General features: G+C 49.0%; 1 protein-coding gene across 1 annotated transcript in view; it reads right to left on the bottom strand.

Moving 5' to 3' along the window:
• The window catches only part of NCMAP (non-compact myelin associated protein), a 52,689-nt gene extending 41,042 nt beyond the window's left edge, over positions 1 to 11,647 (bottom strand). Inside the window, exon 1 of the mRNA XM_064363743.1 lies at positions 11,612 to 11,647. The gene's annotated coding sequence lies outside the window, so the exon portion shown is untranslated. The remainder of the gene's footprint in view (positions 1 to 11,611) is intronic.
• Between the last annotated feature and the right edge of the window lie 1,353 nt (positions 11,648 to 13,000).

Below are 13,000 nucleotides of genomic sequence, written 5' to 3'. Positions count from 1 at the left end.
CTTCTCCTCCTATCTCAGGGAGGCCAGGCTCCTCTGAGAATCTTCACAGCATCTCATAGGTGTCTTAGTTACAGCACTTACCCCATGAAAGTGTTGTCATCAGTAGCCAGTTCTGGCTTCCTTCTGTTCTAGGTGCTTCCTGGGGACAGACCTGCCTTAGTTATAGCTATCCTGCCAGCACGCACCACGAGGCCTGCCATTTAGAAGGCACTTGAATGAGCAAATGAGTGAATGCATGCGTGCATGTAGGCTGCATGGAAGAAACAGGCGTAAGCAGGTATCTGAGGATAGGTCAAACATACACTTAACTCTCTGGGGTCTGACTCCCTGAGCTCAGGGCCTGGGCCATCACAGCCCCCTCAGCTCCATCAGGACTCAAGGGACTAGTCACAGCCTCCTTGGTACTTTTACATTGCTTGGACTTGGATATTTTTCTAGTCAAAAATCAGGATATTTGTCCCGGCAAAGGGTTTTTGGGCCACGAGGAATCCAAGAGGGGATCTAGAAGCTGTGGACTGGAATTTCCAGTCAGGTTTATGAATCATAGATGCACCTCCGCAGTGCCTGGCCTGGTCTTGTACCCAGCATACAACAATTGTATAATAAATGCTTAGTAGATTTGAGGCGGTAGGTTTCCTACACCACTGTGGGGCTGGGATATGTTACTGTGAAGGAATAGAAGCCTCCAGCCTCTTCCTGGGGAGCCACTTGCTGAGGAATCAGAATTACAGACCTTTGCTTTCTGCATGGCTTCTCCATTGTTCCAATATCAAGGATCATTTCCCACCTGCTACAGAATAAAGTTCTAATTATCTGTTGTGGCAATCAAGGTCTTCCATGAACTTGCCTCCGTCTTATTCCACCAGCACCTATCTCCTCCTCCCTTCCCCCACAAGGCAGAATGAGCAACTTCCTGCCTCCAAAACTCACCAGTGCTTCCCAGCTATGCAAATTGCAGTGTCCAAAGACGGCCTCATGATATCTCCCATGCCACGTTCTCTCCTGCCATGTGACCCAAACACTGCCCACACCAAGAGGCAGAGTCTATTTCTCCACTCTCTTGAATCTGGGTGGGCCCTGTGACTGCTTAGACCACTAGACTATGTCAGAAATGGCCAGGCACAGTTGCTCATACCCAGCATTTTGAGAGGCTGAAGTGGAAGGATCTTGAGCCCAGGAGTCAGAGACCAGCCTGAGAGTGTTAGTCCATTTTCACACTGCTATAAAGAACTGCCCGAGACTGGGTAATTTATAAAGGAAAGAGGTTTAACTGACTCCAAGTCCAGCATGGCTGTGGAAGCCTCAGGAAACTTACAATCATGGAGGAATGAGAAGGGGAAGCAAAGTGACTTCTTCACAAGGCGGCAGGTGGGAGAAGTGCTGAGCGAAGCGGGAAGAGCCCCTTAGAAAACCATCAGATCTGGTGAGAACTCACTCACTGTCATGAGAACAGCATGGGGGAAACTACCACAATGGTTCAATTACCTCCACCCGGTCTCTCCCTTGACAAGTGGGGATTAAGGGGATTACAATTCAAGATGAAATTTGGGTGGGGATGCAAAGCCTAACCATTATCACCGGGCAACATACTAAGACCCCATCTCTACCAAAAAAAAAAAATTAGTCAGGCATGGTTGTGTGCACCTGTGGTCTCAGCTACTTGAGAGGCTGAGGTGGGTGGATTGATTGAGCCAGGAGGTGGAGGTTGCAGTGAGCCATGATCACACCACTGCACTCCAGCCTGGGTGACAGAGTGAGATTCTGTCTCAAACACACACACACACACACACACACACACACACACACACACAATCTTCTATCACTTCTAAAATGGAAAAGCAGTGTCACTTGGCATTAATAGAAGGTAACAATGACATAAATTAGATAAACTAGATCAGTGTCATTAAATTCTAGGTGGACAGTGTCACCTCCCAAAATGTCCAAGCCCCCAGGGCTCACTCTCTCCTTGTTGAAAAGATGAACAAGTGTTTCAGTGACATTGGTACCCAGACTCTGGGTTCCAATATCTGGGTAGTTACAGTGTATCAGCTTCCAGGTCCCTGGATCCAGGATGTATATGTCCTTGAATTCAACAGTTTCCTGTCAAGTTCAGCTTCAATCTCCAGGGCAGCCTTGAGGTTCCTCCACTTTACTGGTTATGGTAGATGCTGTAGCTCCCTAGTCTGGCCAGTCCTGCAGCATTTTGGGAGCCTCTAGCATTTCCGATATTAAAAAAAAAAAAAAAAAAAGGTGTATAAAATCCACTTCTGCCTAAAATGCCAAGTACTGTTTCTATTTCTTGCACTGAAGCCTGACTTCCCCAGCTCTTGCAGCATCTCCTGAACATTTCTTTTATTATTTATTTCCTGCAAGAGTATTTTCAGTGTGGGTCTTTGTGTATTCTACCTTCTGAGGCTTTATTTGCCTAAGCATATTTTTATTATGACCTCATGTTTGAATGAAAAATTGGCTGGCTTTAAAATTCTAGATTGAAAGAGTTCTTTTTTTAAAATTATTAATGACATCACTTCTTTGACTTCCTTTATCGGGTATTGCTGTTGAGAAGTATGATGCCAGCCTGATTCTTGTTCCTTTGTACATCATCTGTTATTTCTCCCTGCTCTTCTTCCTGGTCTTTCATATTCTTATTTTTGCCATGATACCTATGTGTGAATTTTTCCTTATTCTTCTCTACTATTGGTTACTCTATGAGACCTTTCATTTAAAAAAAGAATTTGGAATATTTAAATCTCCATTATTTCTTCAATAATTATTTATTTTCTCATCTGCACTCTCCATCTCTCTCAGCACTTTTTTTTTTTTTTTTTTAGAGAGCATCTCACTCTGTTGCCCAGGCTGCAGTGCAAGCGGCATGATTTCAGGTCACTGCAACCCCTGCCTCCCAGGTTCAAGTGATTCTCCTGCCTCAGCCTCCCAAGTAGCTGGCATTACAGGTGCCTGTCATCACACCTGGCTAATTTTTGTATTTTTAGTAGAGATGGGGTTTCACCATGTTTGCCAGGCTGGTCTCGAACTCCTGACCTCAAATGATCCATGTGCCTCAGCCTCCCAAGTGCTGGGATTACAGGCATGAGCCAGTGCGCCTGGTCTCTCTCAGCTTTTCTTTTCTATTTGTTGTCTGTGTTTCTTTACCTGCTGCTTTTGGGGATAATTATCAATCTGATCATTCTATCTACTTGCAGATTTTTCAGTTGTATCCATCCTGATATTGAGGTCATCTATTATGTCTTTTATTTTAAATCTTAAATTTTTCATAGCTAAATATTTTGGCTTGGTTCTCTTTTCTTTTTTTTTTTTTCTGTTCATTGCAGTTTTTTTTTAATGAAAGCTGTATGTAAGATTACGTTATTCCTACATCTTCTTAAATGCATTTTCCTTATATTTGCCCTTTTCCGTTCCCACTTGGTGAGATTTAGCTTTCTGCTCAGGGATCTTCCTGTAGTCTTTGTTCAGGGTTAAGCGCCCTGCTAGGGCAAATGGCCAGCCTTCTCCCCCGGCACATGTCCAATGTAGATAACATATTTCTTCCCATAAACTTGGATCACTTTGCTAATTTGCCGACCTCTATAGTGTCCTTGTGCAAACTGAGCTTCTTCCTCCTTTCAGATGGGCATGGACTGAACATTATATTTCTGTCTCAGCTCTTTGGAAAGAGGAGAAGACAAAATCTTCCTGTAAATATGGGAAAGTATATTAAAATACTGCTTATGGGCCGGGTGCTGTGGCTCACACCTATAATCCCAGTATTTTGAAAGGCCAAGGCAGGTGGATCACCTGAGGTCAGGAGTTCAAGACCAGCCTGACCAACATGGTGAAGCCCCATCTCTACTAAAAATACAAAAATTGGCCACATATGGTGGCGTGTGCCTGTAGGCCCAGCTACTCGGAAGGCTGAGGCAGGAGAACTGCTTGAACCCGGGAGGCAGAGGTTGCAGTGAGCCAAGATTGTGCCACTGCACTCCAGCCTGAGCGACGGAGCGAGACTCCGTCTCCAAAAAAATAAAAATACTGCTTATGGTTCTTGTGAGAGTCACAATGATTTCTTGACTTTCAGAAGTCACTGAATTTCATTTTGGCCACTGTCGCTTCAGTGATGCTGAGAAAGGGAAGCACCTGTGACTTCTTGTTCTTGCATTATTTCATGAATTTCTTCCTTTATCTCCTGAAGTATCATCACGCTTTACTTTAAAATCTTGGTCCATCTGCTTCAAGAGTGCCGCTTTGAATGGCGTATGTGGTGGATTTCTCTTTCTTTTGTAGTAGCTGCACTTCTCAAGTGCCTCATTGTTTGGGAGGTGAGTTCACGGTCCCCAGGGGATGCCAGCTCTCTGTCTGGTAATGTGCCCTGGAGAAAGGGCATAAGGAGAGGGAAGGGATGAGCCCCAGGGCAGGAAGCCATGTGAGCATCCTTGGCGTTTCTGCCTGGCACTCTGCCAGCTTCATTTTTAAGTTACTTCCCAGAGAGAAGCAGGCTCAGCAGGAGATAGACTCTGCTTGGGAGATTCCCTACCTGGGGGTGGGGGTGGGACTGTAGGGGCATTAGTGGGAGAATCAATGCCTGATCCCTTGCCTGCTTTTATAATTCCTCACTCCAGCAGGGCTTTGAGCTGTCCTAGCCCACCCGGGCTGTAGCTGCCAATATCTGCACTAAAGTGACAGGCAGTGATTGTTTCAAGACAAAGAGCAGGGGACACAAAGCAGGTAAGCTTCCCTGAAGGGCAGGACAGTGGAAAGGGTAAGAGTTCAGGCTCTGGGGTCTGTCCAACATTCATTCATTTCACATGGAAAGCTGGTATGTGGCAGGCATTGTGTCAGGTGATAGGGAGATGGTGGGAAGCAGGGCACAGTCCTCACCCTCAGGGAGGTTACACTCTGCAACAAACTGACAGACATGGATCCATCTTGGCACTGTCAGCTGGGCAACTCACTTCATCTTTCCAAGCCTCAGTTTCTTCATCTGCAAGATGGAGATGATAATAGCACTCATTTATAGGATTCCTGGGGCTTTCAGGAGACAAGGCTGGGAAGTGATTCATAGAAAGCCTGGCATGCTGAAAGCTCTCAAAAACGTTAAATGTTGTTATTATTGTGACTAATGATGCTGTTACTGGGGATTAGGTAGGAACTTGGAGCTGCTTAGAAAAAAGATAAATGGGGCTGCGTGCGGTGGCTCACGCCTGTAATCCCAGCACTTGAGGAGGTCAAGGCAGGAATTCATGAGGTCAGGAGTTCGAGACCAGCCTGATCAATATAGTGAAACCTGTCTCTACTAAAAATATAAAAATTAGCCACGTGGTGGCACATGCCTGTAATCTCAGCTACTCAGGAGGCTGAGGCAGGAGAATCGCTTGAACCTGGGAAACAGATGTTGCAGTGAGCTGAGATAGTGCCACTGCACTCCAGCTTGGATGACAGAGCAAGACTCTGTCTCAGAAAAAAAAAAAAAGATAAATGAATTGGCTTTTCATCCTCTGGGCAAACCATTTACCCTTAGGAGACAGAACATCAAAGAAAGAGGATTGAGTAGGTGTGGCTCTTAAAAAGTTGAAGTAAAAAGCAGCAAGGCAAAGAAACAAACTAACCAACAAACCAAGCTTCACTTTCCGGGAAGAACTATTAATATCATGAAAAGTGTTTAGATTTCAGATAACGGGTCCCCTTCTCCAGTTCTTCATCCCTCCCTCCCTTCTTGCTCAAGGCAATACTGTGAGGTTAGAGCTTCCACAGCAATGGGCCTGGCGGGAGTTTTGTCCCTTTGCTTGTTGGCTGGAGGACCCGTGTCTCCATTAGGTGCAGGTGGCATGATGCCCAGAGTACTTTCAGGGTCCCACAAAAAATATTTTCATTTCTTTTAAAATCCAGAGGAAAAGTGACTTTCAGGTTGAAGAAGATGTTTTGATATACCCATGCAGTCATAAATATAATTGTAAATATTTCTTTTTCTTTTTTTGAAAGAGTTTCACTCGTCACCCAGGCTGGAGTGCAATGGTGGGATCTCAGCTCACTGCAACCTCCGCCTTCCCCATTCAAGTGATTCTCCCGCCTCAGCCTCCTGAGTAACTGGGATTACAAGTGCCTGCCACCATGCCCGGCTAATTTTTGTATTTTTAGTAGAGATGAGGTTTCACCATGTTGGCCAGGCTGGTCTCGAACTCCTGACCTCAGGAGATCTGCCCGCCTTGGCCTCCCAAAATGCTGGGATTACAGGCATGAGTCACTGTGCCCAGACAATTTTAAATATTTCTTATGGAGCATGTGGCCCATGAAGGCAAAATTGCCCCAGGCTCAAGGGAAGTGAGAACGCATCCCAAGGGCACCATGGAACAATAATACTCATCTCTGGGGATGTTAAAGGGCCAGGGCTCCATTGCATTCAGCACTATGTGGGCACCTAAGAAGCTCTCAGCAAGCAAGTTAACCATTTATCTTCCTCTACCAACTGCAAGTTGAAACGTTAGGAAACCACTAGGAGGGTCATGGGGTTGGGCACAGCAGTGATGGGAAAAGTCACACAATTGCTATTTTTTTTTTATGAGGTAGGGTCTTGCTCTGTCACCCGGGATGGAATGCAGTGGTGCCATCATGGCTCATAACAGCCTCAACCTCCTGGGCTCATGTGATTCTCTCACCTCAGCTTCCTCAGTAGCTTGGACTACAGGTGCACACCACCACTCCTGCTGAAGTTTTTGTTAATCGTAGAGACAGAGTCTCTCTATGTTGCCCAGACTGGTCTCAAACTCTTGGACTCAAGTAATCTTCCCGCTTTGGCCTGCTGAAGTGCTGGGATTATAGGTGTGAGGCACACTCCAGGCCCACATTTGTTTTTTATTACACGACAGACTGAGGAAATACACCAGGTAAAGGAACAGATCAAAACTTCAAAGCGAGGCTACTGTGTTCTGGTCTGCAAGAAACCAGACAGGCAGCAAAAAGAGCTCTTGCTGGATTCCCAGTGCAGGTGTTGGCAAGCACTGAAGAGGTGGGCTGAGTGAACGAACAAGTGCATGAACCAATGATGAGAGAACCGCGGGAGGAATTTTTAAATCCTGAGTTGTTTGCCCCAAAAGGTAGCTCCCCAGACACAAGTTTCTTCAGAGGCAAAGGGAAACAAATTCTTGTGTTTTTTGTTTGTTTGTTTTTTCTTTCTTTCTTTCTTTCTTTCTTTTTGAGACGAAATTTCGCTCTTGTTGCCCAGGCTGGAGTGCAATGGCGTGATCTTGGCTCACTGCAACCTCCACCTCCCAAGTTCAATCGATTCTCCTGCCTCAGCCTCTTGAGTAACTGGGATTGCAGGCATTCACCACCACACCCAGGTAATTTTTGTATTTTTAGTAGAGATGGGGTTTTGCCATGTTGGTCAGGATGGTCTCGATCACCTGACCTCAGGTGATCCACCTGCCTTGGCCTCCCAAAGTGCTGGGATTACAGGTGTCAGCCACCATGCCCAGTCACAAATTCTTTAAAAATTTTCTTATAGAGATGGGATCTCACTATGTTTCCTAGGCTGGGTTCAAACTCCTGGGCTCAAGCAATTCTCCCGCCTCAGTCTCCCAAAGTGCTGGGATTACAGGCATGAGCCACTACGCTTGGCCGGGAAACAAATTCTTAATAAGTGATTGCAGAGGCTACTATTGTCTCTGGTTAAATTCAGAAACTGAGGTTCAGGGAGATGATGTGGCTTGAGGCAGAGTAGAGGGGTTAATGCCCTGCTCTTCTCCGCTTCCTCGGGGCTATTACTTGGAGCTAAGCCTTCCAAGCCCAGAGGCCCCAAGCAGGTACCAGCCCCATGAGGGCCCCCACAGTTCAGGTGTGTCCAGCCCAGGCAGGAGGCCCCTCGGAACAGGCCTGAATCCAGCTGGAGAACAGACCTCTCCGTCTTAGAGGTTGGCACGCCCTCTGTTCCTTCCTTAGGCTAAACTGCAGCCACTACCCTGGGGAATTTCAAACCACATGAGAAGGTCCAGTCCCACCATCCAGCTCAGGCTCTGGCTCCACCTCCTCAGCTTCACCTCCACCCCTGCCTTGCTCAGGAATCCACAGAGACTCACTGCTGGCTCTTTTTTTGGGGGCTCATTCCCCTTCCTTCTTTCTGCCTCCTCCTGCCCACCTAGCATCTATACTTCTGATTATGAATTCATTTCAGTGTAACCAGCAAGAAATCCATCCTGCTAGGTCTCAAAGAAAAGAGTGGGACTCCAGGGGCCAAGATGCCAACAACTGCCTCAGGAGGCTGGCTGGCTGGAGATGGGAAAACCGATAAGGGAAATAGCACAGAGCTTGGAAGTTATCCAAGAGAAACAAACCAGCCGCTGCTTCCGGGCTGACTTCAGAGGCCCCTGGACAAGCAGCATGCAAAGTGGACATCTCGACACAGGCACTTCTGGCCAGCAACAGGTTTAGCCCAAGTTACAGAAGTTCTATTTTGGACATTTATCTTCAATATCAAATATATAGCTTTTTAAAAGTCAGGTGAATAGATGTAATTTTGGATCTTTCGTTTCTTTCTTTCATTATACGTGCAGGGTATTTTTTTTTTTTTTTTTTTTGAGACGAAGTTTCACTCTTGTTACCCAGGCTGGAGTGCAATGGCATGATCTCGGTTCACCGCAACCTCCACCTCCTGGGTTCAGGCAATTCTCCTACCTCAGCCTCCTGAGTAGCTGGGATTACAGGCACGCACCACCATGCCCAGCTAATTTTTTGTATTTTTAGTAGAGACGGGGTTTCACCATGTTGACCAGGATGGTCTTGATCTCTTGACCTCATGATCCACCCGCCTCGGCCTCCCAAAAGTGCTGGGATTACAGGCATGAGCCACTGCGCCCGGCCCTTTTTTTTTTTTTTTTTTTAAGAAATTAAAAGAGTTTATTGGGCAACTTAAAATCCACTTTACCTTTCTTTTTCTTTCATCCCAATTTATTGGAAGACTGAAAAATAAAGGGAAGTGCTGCTGCATTTACAATTCCCAGAGAATTTCACCGCTCACTGAGTCTCGAAAGCATTTGGAATTAGGAGACGATGGTCTCCCCCAACTCTACGTGACCCTGAACGGTATGTCCAGACCCTGGTTTGCAAACCCTGAGAGTGAGGGTGCGTTCCACTACCTGTAGAGATTCTGTCGCCTCTAACACACCATGACCCCGTGTCCCAGGAGCAGCAGGATGGGGGTCAGCTTGGACGTCACTTTCTCCGCTGGGAGCCCCAGGACAGCGACATAGTGTGAGGCCTCCCCCTCAGGTGTAAATGTCTAGCACTAGATCCTTCTCTGAGAAAAGGCATTGATGATGGTAGGAGAGAGGGTGGAGGTACCAAATGTGAGAGAGGGGATGGGGACGGGTGGGGACCGCACAATGAAACAAAAAGCTCATGGTCAGTTTCATCAGAATCTCCTCTCTCAAAGCCGAGAGCCCTGTCCTCAGCCCGGGCTGATGCATTTCACAAAGATTCCTTGAGCACCTCCTGTGAGCCAGATGCCATGCTAGGTGGGGACACAGTGAGAAGCAAGGCAGGCTTGCTCCCTGTGTTGCTAGAGCTTAGGGCAAAACACAGATATTAAACAAGGGTTGCTGGCAACTATGGAAGGTGCCACAAGGAGAAGCTCGAACTTGGCCCTTAGGGGCCCCACGCCTCCCGGCTGTTGATGTACTCCTGCAGGCTCCACCTCCACTTTAGACCTTTGCTTCTCACCTATTCCTGGTCAACCCAGGGAGATGGAAACCCAGTGCAGCTGCCTGCCAGGACGTCACAAAACTAAAACTAGCTGTGCTTAGAGTGACTCTACCTCAAGGACACAGCTCCTTCCTGGCTCGAGGCAGGAATGGCCACAGTCCACATGGTGATATGGAGCCCAGGAACTGGCCCGGGGGATATGTTGTTGATAGGAAACCACTACACCAGATTCCCACAGAGCCCAGCCAGTTCCTCAAGCCCAGCTCACTATATGCCCAGCTCACAATATGCCCAGCTCATCGCACACGCTGTGGGTGGCTGGCAGGTCACCATGCTGCCTCCCTGCAGCTCACCTTGGCTTCAGCCAGCACAGAGCCCAGCAGGGACGAGGTGAAGAATGCTCCATGCCATGAATGGGTCATGGGAACCCCCTTCCCTTCTCCTCCTCCCCTCCCACCAGGCATTCATGGTCCTTTGCTGTCTCTTCGCTGCCCTTCATCCCCTCTCCCTACTTAGAGGACATGAGAAAGGTATTGACATCCACTCCCATGGGCTGCTGGGACTCAGGATTCCAGGGTGTCACGTGCCTGGTGCTCCAGCTGTGCCTGTCACTTTCTACTACCACTGCCAACACACACACAGACATGTGCACACACACGCACACAAGCACACACACACATACACACATGCACCATAAGAGGGGGTGCCTATAATCTGTTGTTCTGGGATTATGCTTTTAACTGTTCCATCCACTTGGTATCCACACTCCGGTATCCACACCCACCTCTTAGAACCAGTCATCTGTAAATTCACTATTTGTGCCAAGCATTGTACTTCATACTCATTCATTCATTCATTGGATAAATATGTATTGAGACCTACTGCATGCCGGGCACCGTGCCGGTGCTGGGGATACAAGGGTGAACCAAATAGGCGTCATCCCTGCCCCCAAGGAGCTGCAGTCTCGCAGACATTAATAGCTCATGTTTATTAAGTGCCTACTAGATATCCACCCTGTATTAAGCACTTTATGAATGATCTGATTTAATCTGTCAGAGAAATTGTTTCATTTAAGGAGCACGTCAAACTGAACCATAGAGAAAAGTGTGGACTTAGGTCTAAGACAGTTGGACAGCCGTGGCTGAGGGAAGCAGGGACTCCAAAGCACTGCTCTAACCACTGGGATATCCTTTCCCAGACCCACTAAAATTCCACCTCCTCCAAGGAGCCTTCTGGAATCTTCCTCTCAGGCTCAAGACCTTCCTTGGTCTCTCTAATCCAGCCTTCGTATTTGACACAGCCATCTCCTCCTCCCACAAAGACACCCAGAGAACTGGAGGCGTGTGTGCATCCCTTCTGTATCCTTCCTCGGAAGCGCTGTTGGATGAGCGACCCTCGAGCCCCTCCAAACATGCGGCTGAATTTGCTGATCTGAACTAGTACCCCGGGTTTTCTCTGCCTTGGGTTTTCAACTCACGGGATCTCAGATCTTCAGAAGGGGCCTCTGCATAGGGCCGACCCATCAAGGTGTCCATCTAACAGATGAGGCGGTCAAGGCTCCAAGTGAGTAAAAGCTCCCTTTACCTCCAGCCCGGGTCAAGGTCGACTCCCTTTTCTTTCAGCGAGCCTCGGCCCCTCGCCAGACGTTTGGGTGGGGAGCGGACAAGGAAACGACCTCGTCTCCAAAACGCACTGGAGATGATCGGCCTCCCTCCCACCACCCCGGACCAACGCCCTCCCGCGCAGACCTCAGGCACTTCCTCCAACAGAGGTGGGGCGAGACGGGGGACCCCTGGTCCTCACCCCCGGGTCCTCCTTCGCCCAGCGCGGCCGGCAGGTGGACAGGAAGCCACCGCACCTGGGCCGGGCTCCTCCTCGCTCCCCGTAGCCCTGGGCGCCCCGGCGACCAGGCGCCTCCTACCTGGTCTGTCGTGCCCCGCTCGGCCTCCCGCCGGCCCCACCGCGCTCCCTGCCTGGGTCCCCGCCGCCGCCCGGGCTGCCAGCCTGCGGATCCCGCCCCCGCCCAGGGGTCCCGCCCCCGGCCCGGCCCCGCCCCGCGCAGGTGATCCCGGGGAGTCCGGGGGCCGCGCCGGGGGCGCCAGGGTCCCGCACACTGGAGTGGCGGCGCCTCCCCGTGGTGTCCCGGTGCCTGGGTCCTTTCTGGGACTGGCTCTGGCATTCCCGGGCACTCCGTCCAGTGGAGAAGTCCAGCAGGAGGCTTCCAGGAGAGAGGGAAGGGGCCTCGCAAACACGAGGGGAACTCCAGGCACTCTGAGTAGGGTCTTTTAAAGGAGCGTGGCGCTAGTCTGATGAAAGGATTTGCGGGGTGCAGGTGGGGATTTAGACAAGCTCAGAACGTTAGACCCGGAAGAAACGGAGGCTTGGCAGCCGGCAAGTGTCAAGAACTCGGCCCCTGTAGGATCAAAGGCTCCGTCCTCCCCAGGCTGTCCGGCTTCCAGCCGTATCCCGGGAGCCCAGGGCGGTATCCCTAGCAGGCAGCAGGCAATCAATATCATGGAAAGCTAGAAGAGACCTCGAGAGGGGATCTCTCCTTTCAGAAACAGGGAAACTGGGGCCCAGGAAGCAGAGGTGAGCATGAAGTCTTACAGCAGGTTAGTGACAGAATCAGGAGTAAAGGCAGGTTTCCCGGTTCTGTTTTCAAATGATTTCCAGAAAGTGATTGCGGCTTGGTGCCTGTGAGATGCTTTCAAATCCTCCCCAGCTGACTAAGAACTGAGATTTTTATAGGGAAAAAAAGGTATTTTTTATAGGAAACTCCAAGGTAGTAGTTATTTATTTATTTTTGAGACAGGGTCTCACTCTGTCACCCAGGCTGGAGTGCAGTGGTGCAATCTCGGCTCACTACAACCTCCACCTCCTGGTTCAAGCAATTCTCCTGCCTTAGCCTCCCAAGTAACTGGGATTACAGGCACATGCCACCAAACCTGGCTAATTTTTCTGTTTTTTTTTTTTTGGCAGGGATGGGTTTCACCAGGCCAATCTTGAACTCTTGACCTCAAGTGATCTGCCAGCCTTGGCCCCCCAAAGTGCTGGGATCACAGGCATGAGCCACCGCTCCCAACCTACTTTATTTTATGGAGACAGGGTCTTGCTCTCTTGCCCCAGCTGGAGTGCACTGGCAAGATCTTGGCTCACTGCAGCCCCTAACTCCTGGGGTCTAGCGATTCTCCCACCTCAGTCTCCCCAAGTACCGGAATTACAAGCATGAACCACCATGCCCAGCTGCAAGGTGGTATTTATTAACAAATATTGATTGAGAGTATAATTCTGTAATTCGACCTTCTCACCA

This window comes from Aotus nancymaae, unplaced genomic scaffold (genome assembly GCF_030222135.1).
Source record: "Aotus nancymaae isolate 86718 unplaced genomic scaffold, 86718_ANA_hifiasm-v0.15.2.pri h1tg000053l, whole genome shotgun sequence".
Classification (NCBI taxonomy): Eukaryota; Metazoa; Chordata; class Mammalia; order Primates; family Aotidae; genus Aotus; species Aotus nancymaae.
This window is presented reverse-complemented; position numbering and strand designations above follow the sequence as displayed.